The 17,830-nt window shown below is 40.8% G+C and overlaps 1 protein-coding gene and 1 pseudogene across 6 annotated transcripts in view; both read right to left on the bottom strand.

The window, feature by feature from the left end:
• PHACTR4 (phosphatase and actin regulator 4) overlaps window positions 1-17,830 on the bottom strand; it is a 144,877-nt gene that overhangs the window by 88,319 nt on the left and 38,728 nt on the right. The window lies entirely within an intron of this gene.
• Window positions 3,103-3,664, bottom strand: LOC104675703 (annotated as a pseudogene). Its single transcript, XR_749819.2, has one exon. The product of XR_749819.2 is annotated as a 40S ribosomal protein S16 pseudogene (transcript).

The following is a 17,830-nucleotide window of genomic DNA, read 5'->3' as shown; positions in this document are numbered from 1 at the left end:
ACGATTGTTTTAAATATTTTACACATACTAACTTGTCTAATTCTTACAAGTCTATGAGAAAGACAGCATTTATTATTCCCATTTTATATGAGGAAACTGAGTCACATAGGAGTAAACTGGTCTAAGGTAAAAACCGGCAAAGTTAGGATTCATATCTAAGTAATCTGGATCTGAGTCTCCATCCTTTGCTACACCATAAACCTAGATATACAACAAAAACTCTCTAGCCCTAGTCTTTCATTAGAAACCCAAAATTACTGAAGCACAGGTTTATATAACCTTTTAACCATACTTATGCTACTTGGAGCATTATTAGCAATGTACAAATATGTTTTATGAGGGTGCAAGATATTTATTTACTCATTTATTTATTTGAGGCAAGATCTCACTCTGTTGCCCAGGCTGGAGTGTAGTGGCGTGATCACGCCTCACTGCAGCCTCGACCTCCCTGGCTTAAACAATCCTCCCATCTCAGCTTCTTAAGTAGCTAGGACTATAGGCATGCACCACCACACCTGGCTAATTTTGTTTATTTTTTGTCAAAACAAGGTCTTGCAATGTTGCCCCAGAATGGTCTTGAACTCCTGGGCTCAAGGGATCCTCCCACTTCCCAGAGTGCTGGGATTACAGGCATGAGCCACCACACCCAGCCCTGTGTATACTCTCTGAGGTAGTTAAGAAGTCTCTAGTTTTAGGCCGGGTGTGGTAGCTCATGCCTGTAATCCCAGCAATTTGGGAGACTGAGGCAGGCGGATTACCTGAGGTCAGGAGTTCGAGACCAGCCTGGTCAACATGGGGAAACCCCGTCTCTACTAAAACTACAAAAACATTAGCTGGGCGCAGTGGCACAGCTACTTGGGAGGCTAAGGCAGGAGAATTGCTTGAACCCGGGAGGTGAAGGTTGCAGTGAGCTGAGATGGCACCACCATACTCCAGCCTGGAGCAAGACTCTGTCTCAAAAGAAAAGAAGTCTCTATTTTTTACCTATTTCCCCATGGTCACCAAATTCTCTTTTTAGATACAAAACACAGTAAAACAAAAAACTTGCCCTAAAGAAACTGCCACTAAACTGTTCAAAGAACACAGAATAGAAAAAGAAATACAGGCTGGTCAGAAGCAGTGTGGTTTACAACTAATTGATCTCAACCACTTACAGATTTATTTGTTCCTTCTCCCCTCCCACTGCTTCATTTGACTAGCCTTAAAAATAGATAAAGGAAAAGAAGGGAAATATAGTCATCGTTCAGTATCCAAGGGGGATTGGTTCCAGGACTCTCCTTGGACACCAAAATCCATGGATGCTTAAGTCCCTTATATAAAGTGGCAAAGTGTTTACATATAACCTATACACATCATCCATAATACTTTGTCTTCTCTAGATTATTTATAATACCTAACACTGTAAATGTGATGCAAAGTTTTTATACTGTATTGAAAAAAAATTGCATTACCATTTATTGTTATATAATTATTAATTTTCCCCAAGTATTTTCAATCTGTGGTTGGTTAAATCCATGGATGTGAAACCCTCAGAAACAGAGGGCTGACTATACATGTTATACAATTAAGTTTTAATATTTCCACAAGTATAAATCATGCTGAATAACATGGCAGGAAATTCCAATAACACAAGTATTTTTATCTGTATAAAATCACTTCACTGTCTCACATTAAAAGTTCTCAATCTCCTCTTTGAGAGCTGAAAATGTAACTTACTCATTTTTTTCCCTGCATGGCAGTTAGGGCAGTGAGCCAACAAAAATTTATTGAATGAATCAATAAGTCGTTCAGTCAGTCAATCATACATCCATCCATCATTCACCTTTGGGGTGGAGTTAGGATAGTAACTGGCCTTCACTGAAACCAACATTAAGCCATGCATCCTGGATACATTATGAGATTATAACTAGAACTAAACAAATACACACCTTCAGTATTAAGCCAAGTTCCCCATCCTAGCAGGAATGTCCTTTCTTTGGTGCCACTTTTGTCTTGTACTATTTAAGATATAATTCTTAAGCCTTCTTGTTATTTGTGCCCTTTGATTACTGAGCTCTAAACTGAAGTGAGGAAAAGACTGACTCACCCTGTGCAGGGAAATGGACAAAATAAAGCAGCCAGGCCTACCTTTTAGAGCATCTAAATTAGTTTTAAGAAATCAATGAAAAGAAACAAAGAATATAGCAGCATCAAAGGAAACCTAAATAAGAAATTTTAAAATTCTTAAAAGAGGTCAAATATAATATTAATCTTTTTATGCAATAATAAAAAGGAAAGCTATAGCTATAGATTACAACCTGATATGATGTTACTCTGGCTACCTCAAGATAAACACTGGTTTGATGAGGAATCAAAAAAAAAAAAAACCCACAAATCTTCAATGAGGATCAAAGGCCATCAGCACCATCTACAAGATGCTACAAGATGGTCCATTATACTACCATTAGCTTCATTCAATGGAAGCCTCAATTATAGCATGTGAGTGTGTATGTGTGTGTGTATATGTGAACATGCCCATGTGCTCTGGTTTCATTGATGTTTCAAACAGTAATCTTGTAAAAATTACCCTGCCTCTGGGTCAACTCAAAGCTCTGATCATGAAAGGTCATTTTGAACATGATAGGACATGCAGAAGCCAGCCAGTGAGGCTGTTTTGACTGCAGTAATAAACACACTGTAGAACTGGTACAAAAACTGACAAATTGTTCTACAGAAAAGAACATAAAGTCCAAAAATGCACCCAAGACCTTACAAAACTTAGTGTGACCAAACTGGCATCATAAACCAATTAAAAAGGGGAGTTTGTTAACTTCTTAGCTTTAATTTTTTTCTAAGTTATATTTGATAATCACTTTGTCAAATATCAAAAGCAAATGTAAGTTCTCTTCAACTATTAATGTTGTATTCAACCTATATAATAAATTTAGGAATAACTGACACCAATAATTTTTCCAGTTTTTCCCATTACTTGACATAATGGATCTATTTACTTATCTACAGCACACTTCTAGTTTTATCATATAGGCTATGTTGCTGAGATCACTCCTAGGTATTTTATAATTTGGGTTGTTATTGTAAATTACTCAACTCCTTTAGATTTTCTTTTTTTTTTTTTTTCCCTCAAAAACTGTTTATTACACAGATGAATTTTGATAGTCATGATGGGCTTATCGGTAGGATTTCTGGTAGCGAGCACGGGCACCAGGGCCTCCAAACTTTTTGGACTCGCAGCGACGGGGATCAGCTACCAGCAGGGTCCGGTCATACTGGATGAGGATGTCTTTGATCTCCTTCTTGGAAGCCTCATCCACATATTTCTGGTAATAGGCCACCAGGGCTTTGGAGATGGACTGACGGATAGCATAAATCTGGGCTACGTGACCACCACCCTTCACACGGACACGGATGTCCACACCAGCAAATCGCTCCTTGCAGAGAAGCAGAACTGGCTCCAGCAGCTTGTATTGCAGCGTGCGCGGCTCAATCATCTCCAGGGGCCGCCCATTCACCTTGATGAGACCATTGCCGCGTTTGCAGTGCGCCACAGCTGTGGCTGTCTTCTTGCGTCCGAAGACCTGCACCGACTGCAGCGGGCCCTTAGACGGCATTGATGCGAGCGTGGAAGAGAGAACCTAACCGCGCGGCGCTCCAACCGGAAAAACAACTCCTTTAGATTTTCTATAGCTAACAATCCTCTTTTTTTTGAGACAGGGTCTCAACCTGTCACCCAGGCTGGAGTGCAGTGGCATAATCATTGCTTGTACTAGTTTGTTCTCACACTGCTATAAAGAACTGCCCAAGACTGGGTAATTTATAAAGGAAAGGGGTTTAATTGACTCACAGTTCAGTATGGTTGAGGAGGCCTCAGGAAACTTACCATAACGGTGGAAGGTGAAGCAGAAGCAAGGCATGTTCTTCACAAGGTGGCAGGAAGGAGAAGGGCCAAGTGAAGGGGGAAGAGCTCCTTATAAAACTATCAGATCTTGTGAGAACTCAATATCATGAGAACAGCATGGGGCAAACTGCCCCCATAATTCAATTACCTCCACCTGGTCTCTACCTTGACATGTGGGGATTATAGGGATTATGGGGTTTACAATTCAAGATGAGATTTGGGTGGGAAGACAAAGCCTAACCATATCAATGGCTCACTGCAGCCTTAATCTCCTGGGAACAAGTGATCCTCCCAGCCTCCTGAGTAGCTGGGACCACAGGACTGCGAGACCACTCCTAGTTCATTTTTCTATTATTTGTAGAGCTGGGGTTTCACAATGTTGCTCAGGCTGCGCTCAGATGATTTGCCTGCCTCAGGCTCCCAAAGCACTGGGATTACAGGTGTGAGCCACTGCACCTGGTCTAGAGAACTGGTCTTGATCCTATCAAAGTATGTAAGCAATGTTGTAACAGAAAAAAACGAACTAGAAGGATATATACAACATTCATAGTATGTATGGGTTGTCACTAGACAAAGGTGGTCAAAGGAGACTTTACCTAACAAGTTTTACTTTATAAAATGTGTCTTAATGTTATCAGTTTTTAAATCAATTTGGTAGAAATGCCGGTGTCACTATTATTTAAATATTTAAGAATAAAAATAAATTATTCTATTCCTAGGGTAACTAAAGCTTTTAACTAGAAGAGTTGAATTTTCTCATCTACAAAGATAAGCAAGCATATCATTTTCGTTCTAGTTTTTGACCTATCAAGGTAATAATTTGTAACTATTTATAGATTAGCCAGGCATGGTGGCCGGTCGCCTATAGTCCCAGCTACTCGGCAGGCTGAGGCAGGAGAATCGCTTGAACCCAGGAGGCGGAGGTTTGGGTGAGCTGAGATCAAGTACTCCCACCTCTGTCGCCAGTACTCCTGCCTGGGCGACAGAGTGAGACTTCATCTCAAAAAGTGTGTGTGTGTGTATATATATATACACACACATATATATGCACACACACATATATCTACACACACATATATACATACACACACACTTTATATACATACACACATAATCACTTTATATATTTTTTTACACTGTATATATACACATATACATTTACACTTTATATACGTGTGTGTGTGTATATATATGTAAAGTGACAATATATCTATATAATCCTTAGATATTGCAATAAATCCTCTTGGGTCATATTCTTTCAATATATTTATAGATTTAACATATCAAATGGGCAAAAAAGCAGGCCAGTCACAGTGGCTCACGCCTGTAATCCTAGCACTTTGGGAAGCCGAGGCGGGTGGATCACTTAAGGTCAGGAGTTCGAGACCAGCCTGGCCAACATGGTGAAACCCTGTCTCTACTAAAAATACAAAAAATTTAGCTGGGCATGGTGGTTGGCACCAAACAAACAAGCAAAAAACAGCTATAAATCGGCATGTTAAAAAAATGTAACTACTGTACATAGATAACTTCCTTTAAAAAATCATAAAAGTAGATATATCAAAATGTTATTAATAATTACCAATGGATAGAAAGGTCAAATGATTTAAGTTTTTCTCCTTTTTTTTATTTTTTGAGATGGAGTCTCACTCTGTCACCCAGGCTGGAGTGCAGTGGCACAATCTCAGCTCACTGCAACCTCCACCTCCAGGGTTCAAGCAATTCTCCTGTCTCAGTCTCCCAAGTAGCTGGGACTATAGGCGCATGCCACCATGCCCAGCTAATTTTTGTATTTTAGTAGAGACAGGGTTTCACCATATTAGCCAGGCTGGTCTCCAACTCCTGACCTCAGGTGATCCACCGCCTCAGCCTCCCAAAGTCCTGAGATTACAGGTGTGAGCCACTGCATCTGGCCTTAAAATTTTCTCCTTTATGCCATATTTTCTCATTTTTCTCAAAGAAATACATATTGTTTTTGTAATAAGAAAAAAATAATGATTTGTTGGATTTAATCTACATTTAATTTATATAGACTTTCTACAGTTGTATTAAGTGGAATAGAACAAATGTATTTTTTTGTTTGTTTTATTTTGTTTTATGAGACAGAGTCTTGCTCTGTCACCCAGGCCAGAGTGCAGTGGTGCAATCTTGGGTCACTGCAACCTCTGCCTCCCAGGTTCAGATGATTCTCCTGCCTCAGCCTCCTCAGTAGCTGGGGTTACAGAGGTGCCTGCCACCACGCCCAGCTTTTTTTTTTTTTTTTTTGTATTTTTAGTAGAGACAGGGTTTCACCATGTTGTCTCAAACTCCTGACCTCAGGTGATCTGCCTGCCTTGGCTTCCCAATGTGCTGGGATAGGAGTGAGCCACCACACCCAGCTGGACAAATGTATTTTTACACTGTCTTTGTCAGCATTTATTTATTTATTTAGAGATAGGGTCTTGCTCTGTCCTCCAGGCTGGAGTGCACTGGCACAATCTCATTTCACTGCAGCCTAGACCTCTTGGGCTAAGCAATCCTCCCACCTGAGCCTCCCAAACAGCTGAGACTATAGATGCGCGCCAGCAAACCTGGCTAACTTTTTAAAAGATTCTTGTGGGTTTTTTTTTTTTTTTTTTTTTGTAGAAACAGGGTCTCCCAATGTTGCCTAGGCTGTTCTTGAACTCCTGGGCTCAAGCAATCCTCCCATATGGGCCTCCCAAAGGACTGAGATTAGAGGCATGAGCCACCGTGCCCAGCCTGTCAGTTTGTAGTTATTAAGATTTTGCCAACTTTGGCCGGGCGCGGTGGCTCAAGCCTGTAATCCCAGCACTTTGGGAGGCCGAGACGGGTGGATCGCGAGGTCAGGAGATCGAGACCATCCTGGTCTACACGGTGAAACCCCGTCTCTACTAAAAAATACAAAAAACTAGCCGGGCGAGATGGCGGGCGCCTGTAGTCCCAGCTACTCGGGAGGCTGAGGCAGGAGAATGGCGTAAACCCGGGAGGCGGAGCTTGCAGTGAGCTGAGATCCGGCCACTGCACTCCAGCCCGGGCGACAGAGCGAGACTCCGTCTCAAAAAAAAAAAAAAAAAAGATTTTGCCAACTTTATAAAATAAACAGGTATACTTTCTTTTTCTCTGCTATACTGATTGATATAGCATTATAGAGCTGTCCCCTCTTATCTGCAGTTTCACTTTCTGCAGTTTTGGTTACTTGTGGTTGACCGCAGTCCAAAGATATAATATGGAAAATTTTTAGAAATAAATAACTTGGCCAGGCGCGGTGGCTCAAGCCTGTAATCCCAGCACTTTGGGAGGCCGAGACGGGCGGATCACGAGGTCAGGAGATCGAGACCATCCTGGCTAACACGGTGAAACCCCGTCTCTACAAAAAACTACAAAAAACTAGCCGGGCGACCTGGCGGGCGCCTGTAGTCCCAGCTACTCAGGAGGCTGAGGCAGGAGAATGGCATGAACCTGGGAGGCGGAGCTTGCAGTGAGCTAAGATCCAGCCACTGCACTCCAGCCCGGGTGACAGAGCGGGACTCCGTCTCAAAAAAAAAAAAAAAAAAAAAAAAAAAAGAAATAAATAACTTGTAAGTTTTAAATCATGTGCCACTCTGAGTATCATGATGAAATCTCATGCCATCCTGCTCTGTCCTGCCCAGGTGTGAATCATCCATCTCCTTGTCCAGCATACCCACACCGTATGTGTTTCACTGCCTGTTAATCACTTAGCAGCCATCTCAGTTGCCATATCAACTGTGGCGGTATTGCAGTGCTTGTGTTCAAGTAATCCTTGTTTTACTTATTTGTTCCATTTTATTATTAGTTATTGTTATTAAATTCTTACTGTGCCTAATTTATAATCCCAACTTTATCACAGGTATATATATGTATATATGTATGTATGTGCAGGAAAAAACAGTACGTACTGGGGTTCAATATTATCTATGATTTCAGGGATCCACTAGCAGTATTGGTCTTGGTATAACCCCCATAGATAAGGAGGGACTACTGCAATGACCTGCTTCATCAATATGAATTAAATTGTCCATAAAACCCCTGGCCTAATCACATTTTAACACTAGTCTACATAGGATTTTTATTTCTTGAGTCACTTTGGCAAATTATATTTTCCTAGAAAACTATCCATTTCGGGGGGAAGGAAGCGGGAACCAGCAAAAAAAAAGAAAAAGAAAATTACCCATTTCATCAGGAATTCAACAGGGTGTCAAGGTAATTCAGTGGACAAAGGAGAATATTTCCAACTTTGTACCATATCTAAAAGTTAACTCAAAAAGAATCAATGACTTAAAATAAAACCCAAAACTATAAACATCATAAAGAAAAAAAATAGAGGAAAACTTTTGTGAACTTTGGTTAAGCAAAGATTTCTTCAAGAAAACACAAAAATTATGAACCATAAAAGACAAAATAGATTAAATTGGATTGCATTACTTTAAAAGCTTCTGAAAACAAATAGACAAGCCACAGACTGGAAGAAAACATTTGTATGACATACATCATCATCTGTGCAGGGTGCATGACACACTGATAATGGCTCAGTTTGCAGCCATAAATTCAGATGGAAATCAGTCCAGGCATTTAGTCAACCTATCCCACTTGCTATGATTTTCTAGGAGTAAGGCACAGTCAGAAGTGATAAAAAGTGGTGAGAGGACACAGGCAATAGTACAGAATGTCAGCATTACTGCCTTTCCAGGCTTGTATACTACTACTACAGCTCATCTTTTTCTACTTACAGAAAAAATAATTACATAACATCTGTTATTCAAGTTCACAGAATTTGGTGTCTGTGTACTCTATTTTCCTCAAGATTGGTAATTCTATCTTATGCAGAAAAATTAAAACCACTGGAAGAAACACATACAGATATGTATTGTGTGTTTACTACTGGGTGGTGGTAGGATGTAACAGTAAAAAGATGTTGACCTCCGTAAGTTTATACTCCTTTAGGAAACAAGACGACAGAGGATATTTAATATATATTTATAATAATGCTATATTAAATTTCTCATCAAAACCACTAGGAGAAAAAATGGAACTAGATCATTTTTGGCATCACATAATACTGGAGGAATTTATCTCCTACACCCCAGGGATGTCAAAACTAATTAAGCTTGTATTTTGTCTTTCATTCTTAAAGGGGAGGGAGGGAAGGACTATGTTACTGGCATATTTTGAGCTTCAAGTGGTAACAACATAACATCAAAAATGTTTTCCCATGAACTTTGAAGTGCATTATGTCTTGAGTTTGGCTCCTTGGCAAACGTTCTTAAACAGCTAGAAAAAAACTCCTTTATAGCATCATAATAATAATTTATAAATTCAGATACAGAATAAGAAAAAAAATTGACTTTGTTTAGGAAATAATAAATTCTATTTGCTACCTTAACAAACTGCTTCTCCTATTTCCTATATGATACAAATTCTAATCAAAAGGAGGTATTATCTTATAAAGTTGTTTCCAGAATGTCATGCATATGAATAAAGCCTTTGCAACTAGCTTTAAGTTCTGAATGCAAACTGATAATCTATATCTCATTAAACAATCATCAAACACACACCCAAAAAAATTTTCAACACGTCATGTTCATATTTATACAAGAGAGGGTATATAGAAACTTAATGAAGTATTCAGATGATTTAAAACATTTTGGGAAGGCAATTAGTATGCAGTTCCTCCTCCACCTCAAAAATCTTTAGAAGGAAGTCATAACTCAGTACTTTTAAATAAGTGATATGCCAGGGTTTCAGTCCCTTTTATTCTGGCATGCTGTTGGAAGAGTGACTGTTAACTCCATAAACAGTTGAAAAGGGAGAAAGAAAGCAGAAGCAGGAATTAGCTATTTTTGAAAGTAGTGGGGTGTGGCGCATCATAGTAGCACAAATTCTATGCACATCCTCTCTGGATCCTTCCTTCACTCAGCACTTACGTACAGTGCAGACATTAATCTTTCCTTTCTTCTTCTTCTTCTTCTTCTTCTTCTTTTTTTTGAGACAGAGTCTCGCTCTGTCGCCCAGGCAGGAGTGGAGTGGCATGATCTTGGGTCACCGCAACATCCACCTCCCGGGTTCAAGCAATTCTCCTGCCTCAGCCTCCTGAGTGGCTGGGAATACAGGTGCACGCCATCACGCCCGGGTAATTTTTTGTATTTTAGTAGAAACGGGGTTTCACTGTGTTGCCCAGGTTGGTCTCAAATTCCTCAGCTCCGCCCACCTCGGCCTCCCAAAGTGCTAGGATTACAGGGGTGAGCCACCGCGCCCAGCCTAATTTTCTCTCCTTTTCTTGGCGGGGGCGGGGGGACGGGGTCTCGCTCTGTTGCCCAGGCTGGAGTGCAATAGTCAGATCTCAGTTCACTGCAAGCTCCGCCTCCCGGGTTTACGCCCTTCTCCTGCCTCAGCCTCCCGAGTAGCTGGGACTACAGGCGCCCGCCACCTCGCCCGGCTAGTTTTTTGTATTTTTTAGTAGAGGCAGGATGGTCTGGATCTCCTGACCTCATGATCCGCCCGCCTCGGCCTCCCAAAATGCTGGGATTACAGGCGTGACCCACCGCGCCCGGCCAATTTTTTTCTTTTAACTGGTAGTATACACCAATATAGGTTAACAAGTAATATATTCATTGTATTTTATCCAGGTCTCTGAAATGAGATGAAAGGGAGGTGACCTAAAATCAGGAGAAGCAAGGTAAAAGCTGTTTGATTCCTCTATCACTTTCCCTGCTCCATGATCTTCAATGTCGGTCCTACACTAACCCTGGAAGAATTTTGGAGTCTGTTTTCCAAGAAAGTGTAAAGCAAATGGTTTCTGGAATGGGGTCACAAAAGGCAACTTATGGTAGGGATATGGTACAAAAAATGTAAGGGATTGGGTGCAATGGCTCATGCCTGCACTCTCAACTTTTTGGGAGGCCGAGGTGGGAGGATCAGTTGAGCCCAGGAGTTCAAGACTAGCCTGGGCAACATAGGGAGACCGTATCTTTTTTTTCTGAGACGGAGTCTCGCTCTGTCGCCCAGGCTGGAGTGCAGTGGCCGGATCTCAGCTCACTGCAAGCTCCGCCTCCCGGGTTCGCGCCATTCTGCCTCAGCCTCCCGAGTAGCTGGGACTACAGGCGCCTGCCACCTCGCCCGGCTAATTTTTTGTATTTTTAGTAGAGACGGGGTTTCACCGTGTTAGCCAGGATGGTCTCGATCTCCTGACCTCGTGATCCGCCCGTCTCGGTCTCCCAAAGTGCTGGGATTACAGGCTTGAGCCACCGCGCCCGGCCGGGAGACCGTATCTTTACAAAAAGTAAAAAAATTAGTCAGGCATGGTGGTACGTGCCTATAGTCCCAGCTACTTGGGAGGCTGAGGTGGGAGGATTGCTTGAGCTCAGGAGGTTGAGGTTGCAATGCCTTTTTTTTTTTTTTTTTTTTTTTGAGACAGAGGAAGACTCTGACTCAAAAAAAATAAAAATAAAATGAAAAATAAAAAGGCCAGGTGCAGAGGCTCATGCCTGTAATCTCAGCACTTTGGTAGGCTAAGGCAGGCAGATCACCTGAGGTCAGGAGTTCGAGACCAGCCTGGCCAACATGGTGAAACCCTAAAACTACAAAAATTAGCCAGGCGGTGGTGGGTGCCTGTAATCCCAGCTACTTGGGAGGCTGAGGCCAGGAGAATCGTTTGAACCCGGGAGGCAGAGGTTGCAGTAAGCTGAGATGGCGCCGCTGCACTCTAGCCTGGGTAACAGAGCAAAACTCTCTCTCAAAAAATAAAAATAAAATACAAACACAAATAAAATTTTAAAATGGAAGATAATTAAGTGAAAATATGCATAATTAATGCTGAATGCAGCAGTCTCTTTACTCAGTCTTCTTCACCCCTTACCATCCAAACACAGTGGGAAGACTGTGCCCCTTAGACCCTGATGCTGGTATGAGAATATTCATCAACAATAAAGCCAAGAAGCTCACCCAAAGGCAACCTGCCTATGCATTTAAAGCTTCTAACTATTTAGTCCCTGACTTTTAATCATCAGTAGACAGCTAATTATTACTAGACATCAGAGAAAAACCCTAACATAAAAGAAATCAATCAATATTTAAAAACAATGTTAGGAGAAAAAGAGACTAGGCAAGGAAAATCAGTTGAAAGAATGAAAGGATATTATAAAAAGAAACATTCAGAGACTGAAAAAAGACCTCCTGGAGATCAAAAACTAATAGTAGAAAAGAAAAATGTAATAAAAGTAGAAGTTGAATAAATCTTGCAGGAAACATATCTAAAGGAAAAAGAAATGAACTAATTATTCCAGGAGGTTCAACATCAAGAAGCTACTGGCAACCAAGACAGAGGAAGACATGAGGGTTTAGGAAACAAAGGAGCTAACACAGGAAAGAAGCAAAGTTGCCAGGAAAACGGAGACTGGATAACCCAGGATGACAGTCGCATAACACCTCTACAGACTGCAAGGCCACCTGAACAGACTGGAACAATGTGACTCAAGAGACATATTGAAGGCTGTCATCTTCAATATCTCTGCTGCCATTTATCCTTTTTAAAGCTAAGAACACAGTACCCAGGAAAGCCTGGCCCTCAGCCTGTCTTGACTAAATGCTTATGGATTTCTTCTTTGAACATAATTCATTGCCTAATGAGTTCCAGACACTCATTTCACCCCATAGAAGTTTCTTTAACCCAGCGGTCCCCAACCTTTTTGGCACCAGGGACCGGGTTCATAGAAGACAATTTTTCTACAGACAAGGGTGTTGGGGTGGTTTGGGATGAAATTGTTCCACCTAATCACTGATCTGACAGGAGGTGGAGCTCAGACTGTAATGCTCACTGGCCCACTGCTCACCTCCTGCAGCCGGCGGGTAGTGGTGCAGGGTACTCCTGCTTAGGAGAAACCACAGAGTTGATCACTCCCTCTGACCATATTTCTGTCAAATGCCCAAGACCTAGTCCACACTGAAACCCTGCCCAATACAATCTCCATGATTAAGTCTTAACTTTACTCATGACTTCCATAGAAGTGCCTCTAAGAACATCAGGAAAATGAAGCAAGTATAATCTGCTGATCTCTGGGGATCCCTGAGATCCTTTCAGAAGTCCAAGAGGTAAAACTAAATACATAAGAATACAAAAAAATTGGCCAGGCGCGGTGGCTCACGCCTGTAATCCCAGCACTTTGGGAGGCCAAGACAGGCAGATCACGAGGTCAGGAGATCGAGACCATCCTGGCTAACACGGTGAAACCCTGTCTCTACTAAAAATACAAAAAAATTAGCCGGGCTTTGGGGCGGGCGCCTGTAGTCCCAGCTACTTGGTAGGCTCACAGCAGAGTTTGTTGTGAGCCGAGATTGTGCCACTGCACTCCAGCCTGGGTGACAGAGCGAGACTCCGTCTCAAAAAAAAAAAAAAAAAAAATACAAAAAAATTATTTGCCTTTTCCACTGTGTTGACACTTGCACTGATTGTACAAAAGAAATGGTGAGCAAAACTGTTAGCACCTTAACACAAATCAAGGCAACAGCACCAAACTGTAGCAGAAATCATTGTATTCTTCATAACTACACAGTTATAGTGAAAAATAAATTCAATTTTAAGAATGTCCTTGATAAAGCAATAAAAAATATTAGTTTTAATAAATATCAACCCTTTAGTACATATATTTTTATTACTGTATATGATGAAACAGAAATATGTATAAAGCACATTTGTATACTAAGTATGATGGTTATCTCCAGGAAAGGCATTTGTGTAATTGAGTTGCAAACTGAACTAGACAGTTTTCTTCATGGAATACTATTTTTACTTGAAAGACTGAACAACAAGCTATGTTATTCAAGCTTAGATAGCTGACAGGCATTTTCTCAAAAGTAAGCCTGTCACTAATAACGAAAATTAACAGTATTTGTTGCTAGTGACAGAATTCAAGCTTTCAAGTGAAATTCCAACTTTGGAAAATTTACACCCAGAGTGAGCTTGACAGCTTCCCAACATTTAACATTTTTTTCAATGAGACCAACAGTGATATTAACGAACATGATATTTAAATATCATATAATGAAATGTGTAAGTATCTGTCCAGGTAGAAAAGGTCCTAGAGACCTTAGGTTTATCCTTCTGGTACTTTATTCATAAAAATCCCTCACTACTTTTATTTCCAGAATACCACAAATAATTCTTTCTTTCTTTCTTTTTTTCTTTCTTTCTTTCAGTGGTGGGGGGCGCGGTTTCTGTTTTGTTTTTTTCTTTTCTTGTCTTTTATGTTATTTTTTACTTCAATAGGTTTTTGGGGAACAGGTAGTATTTGGTTACATGAATAAGTGCTTTAGTGGTGATTTCTGAGATTCTGGTGCAACCATCATCCAAGCCGTGTACACCGTACACAATGTGTAGTCTTTTATCTCTTTTTCAATATTTTTACTTAATTATTAGCTAACTTAATTATAACAAAATTCTCACTCCACCAAAAGAAATAAACTCATTTTACATCCTCAATTCTTTTCTTTGTCAAATGGCACTGAGTACACCAAATTCTTATCATATGTATATGTGTGTATATGTATAGAACAACTAAGAAAAAAATCAGTATAACGTTTAGAAGGAAAAATGGAGACAGAGCAGACTGGTTGTTACATATAACTATGAATCATTTCTGTTTTTCTCTAAAATCCATATTATGGTTGAATGAATGTTAATTTACAAATTCCAAGATTTAAATAAGTGTTTAGAAAAAAATAATCTCAGGCCAGGTGTGTTGGCTCACACCTGTATTCCAAACACTTTGGGAAGCCAAGGCAGGTGGATTACCTGAGGTCAGGAGTTCAAGATCACCCTGGCTAATATGGCAAAACCCCATCTCTATTTAAAATACAAAAATTAGTTGGGCGTGGTGGCAGGCGCCTGTAGCAGCTACTTGGGAGACTGAGGCAGGAGAATTGCTTGAACCCGGGAGATGGAGGTTGCAGTGAGCTGAGATCGCTCCAGCCTGGGTGACACAGCAAGACTCCATCTCAAAAAAAACCCCCAAAACCAAAAACAAACCAAAAAAATAAAAAATAATCTCAGCCGGGCATGGTGGCTCACGCCTGCAATTCCAGCACTTTAGGAGGCTGTGGCGGGTGGATCACCTGAGGTCAGGAGTTCAAGACCAGCCTGGCCAACACGGTGAAACCCCATCTCTACTAAAACTAGAAAAATTAGCTGGGCGTGGTGGCAGGTGCCAGTAATCCCAGCTACTCAGGAGGAGGCTCAGGCAGGAGAATCACTTGAACCTGGGAGGTGGAGGTTGCAGTGAAGTGAGATTGTGCCATTGCACTCCAGCCTGGGTAACAAGAGCAAAACTCCGTCTCAAATAAAAAAAAGAAAAGAAAAAGAAAAAAATAATCTCACTAGCACAGAACTCAAATTTCTACCTATCTTAGTAAACAATCAAAAGCAAATTTCACTTTATGCTTCAATTGACTACTGGCCAATTGTAACTTCTGTAGCAGCTCTCACGTTGATACTCCCTAGAAAATTTAAGTTATATTTAAGGTTAATTTCAGTTGAATTTAATTGTTTAATAATAAATTTGATTGATAAGATTATATTAAAATTTAGGTTATGTTTACTTAAGTGAAGCAAGGAGGTAGTCAGAATGAAAACTTAGGTTTCCAGTACAAACCTATGGAGTTGTCATGTATTATTCTAGTTTATCATATGGTCATGTTCTTTAGAATTTGTCACGAGACTACTATGATAAATCTTAATTTACCAAATTCTTCAAGATTTAACTTGGTAATGAAGCTACAAATTTGTGAATAAGTGGCCGGGCACGGTGGCTCACGCCTATAATCCCAGCACTTTGGGGGGCCAAGGCGGGCAGATCACGAGGTCAGGAGCTTGAGATCATCCTGGCCAACATGATGAAACCCCATCTCTACTAAAAATACAAAAAATGAGCCAGGTGTGGTGGCATGTGCATGTAGTCCCAGCTACTCAGGAGGCTGAGGCAGGAGAATCGCTTGAACTCGGGAGGCGGAGGTTGCAGTGAGCCCAGATCGCGCTACTGCACTCCAGCTTGGCGACAGAGCAAGACTCTGTCTCAAAAAAAAAAAAAAAAAAAAAAAATTATGACTAAGTACACACTGCCCTCTTGTGTTCAAACTAAGGATGGATCTAATTGATGAACTAGGTGTAATCCTAAAAACTACTCTTCCGGGGGAAAAAAAAGCCAAGGTCCTAAAGAAATCATTTAAGGTTGCTAAAAGCAGAAAAATTCTGATCTTACAAGGTAATAAAGAGCAGTCTTCTCAAGGCAAGGCAAAAGCTCTTAATCTGAGCCAGATGATTGCTAGTACCAGTAGCCCAAAAAAACCTAATCTCAGTGACTATTATATAGTAGTATTTTTACTATACTTCCTCAAGCTGCACTGGCATAAAAACGGATTCAGACTTCTTTCCGTGTGATGAAGGATCAGAAAATGCTTGAATCGAATGCTTCCTCCAGCATGCTGAAATTAAACCAGTAAAACTGCCTCTGATTTCTTTTTTTTCTTTTTTGCTAATGTGTATTTTAAAATGAAAAGTACTTCCTAACTAGTCTTCCTAGTCAATGTTATGGTTTCAAAAAATGTGATATCCTAAGACATATCTCTCACTTTGAAATGAGCATCAGGTAAAAATAGGGCCAGGAGTGGTGGAGTACGCCTGTAGTCCTGGCTACATGGGAAATATGCATAATTAATACTGAATGCAACAGCCTCTTAACTCAGTCTTCTTCACCCCTTAACATCCAAACACAGTGGGAGACTAAAGCAGGAAGACTGCTTGAGCCCAGGAGTTCAAGGATGTAGCATGCTATGATTGCGTCTGTGAGAACTCCAGCCTGGGCAACACAGTGATACCCAGTTTAAAAAAAAAAAAAAAGAAAGAAAGAAAGAAAGAAAAGAAAAGGGGTTCCACACACAGAAAATGACTTTATCGCCAAAAAGGCAGACATTAAACCTTTGTATATCTAGACTTACATTCCCTTACTCATGTTGCTAGATGAAATATACGCAGGCTAAACTTAATTAGAAGTATTAGGCTGGGTGCAGTGGCTCATGCCTGTAATTCCAACACTTTGGGAGGCCAAGGCAGGTGGATCCCTTGAGCCTAGGAATTCCAGAAGCGCCTACTCAACAAGGCAAAGCCCTGTCTCTACCAAAAAAAAAAAAAAAATCAGTCAGGCATACGGGTGCACACCTGTAGTCCCAGCTACTCAGGAGGCTGAGTTGAAAGGACTGCCTGAGCCCAGGAGGTCAAGGCTGCAGTGAGCTCTGATGGTGCCACTGCACTCCAGCCTGGGTGACAGAGTGAGACACTATCTCCAAAAATAAAAAAATAAAAAAATAAAAAAATTATATGTATATATAGACACACACACACATACATATATATTACACATGCCTGCTATTATGATTACTTCCATGTTATCTTTTTATTTTCTTTTATTTTCTTTTTTTTTGAGACAGAGTCTCCCTGTGTCACCAAGGCTAGAGTGCAGTGGCGTGATTCCAGCTCACTGCAACCTCCACCTTCCAGTCCTCAAGTGTTTCTCCTGCCTCAGCCTCCCAAGTAGCTGAGATTACAGGCACCCGCCACCACGCCCAGCTAATTTTTGTATTTTTAGTAGAGATGGGGTTTCACCATATCAGCCAGGTTGGTCTCGAACTCCTGACCTCAAGTGATCTGCTCATCTGGGCCTCCCAAAGTGCTGGGGTTACAGGCATGAGCCACCGCGCCCAGTCACTTCCATGTTATCTTTCATTGGCCAAGTACTAATGAAGCACTATAAAGCACACTTGTTCCTGAAATATGAGCAGAACTACATTTCCAACCAAAGAGAAGTATATATAAGTTACTGAATTAAGATAGAGAAATGTATTCACTTATTTTTCTTTTTTTGAGACAGAGAC

Source organism: Rhinopithecus roxellana, chromosome 12 (assembly GCF_007565055.1).
Source record: "Rhinopithecus roxellana isolate Shanxi Qingling chromosome 12, ASM756505v1, whole genome shotgun sequence".
NCBI lineage: Eukaryota > Metazoa > Chordata > Mammalia > Primates > Cercopithecidae > Rhinopithecus > Rhinopithecus roxellana.
This window is presented reverse-complemented; position numbering and strand designations above follow the sequence as displayed.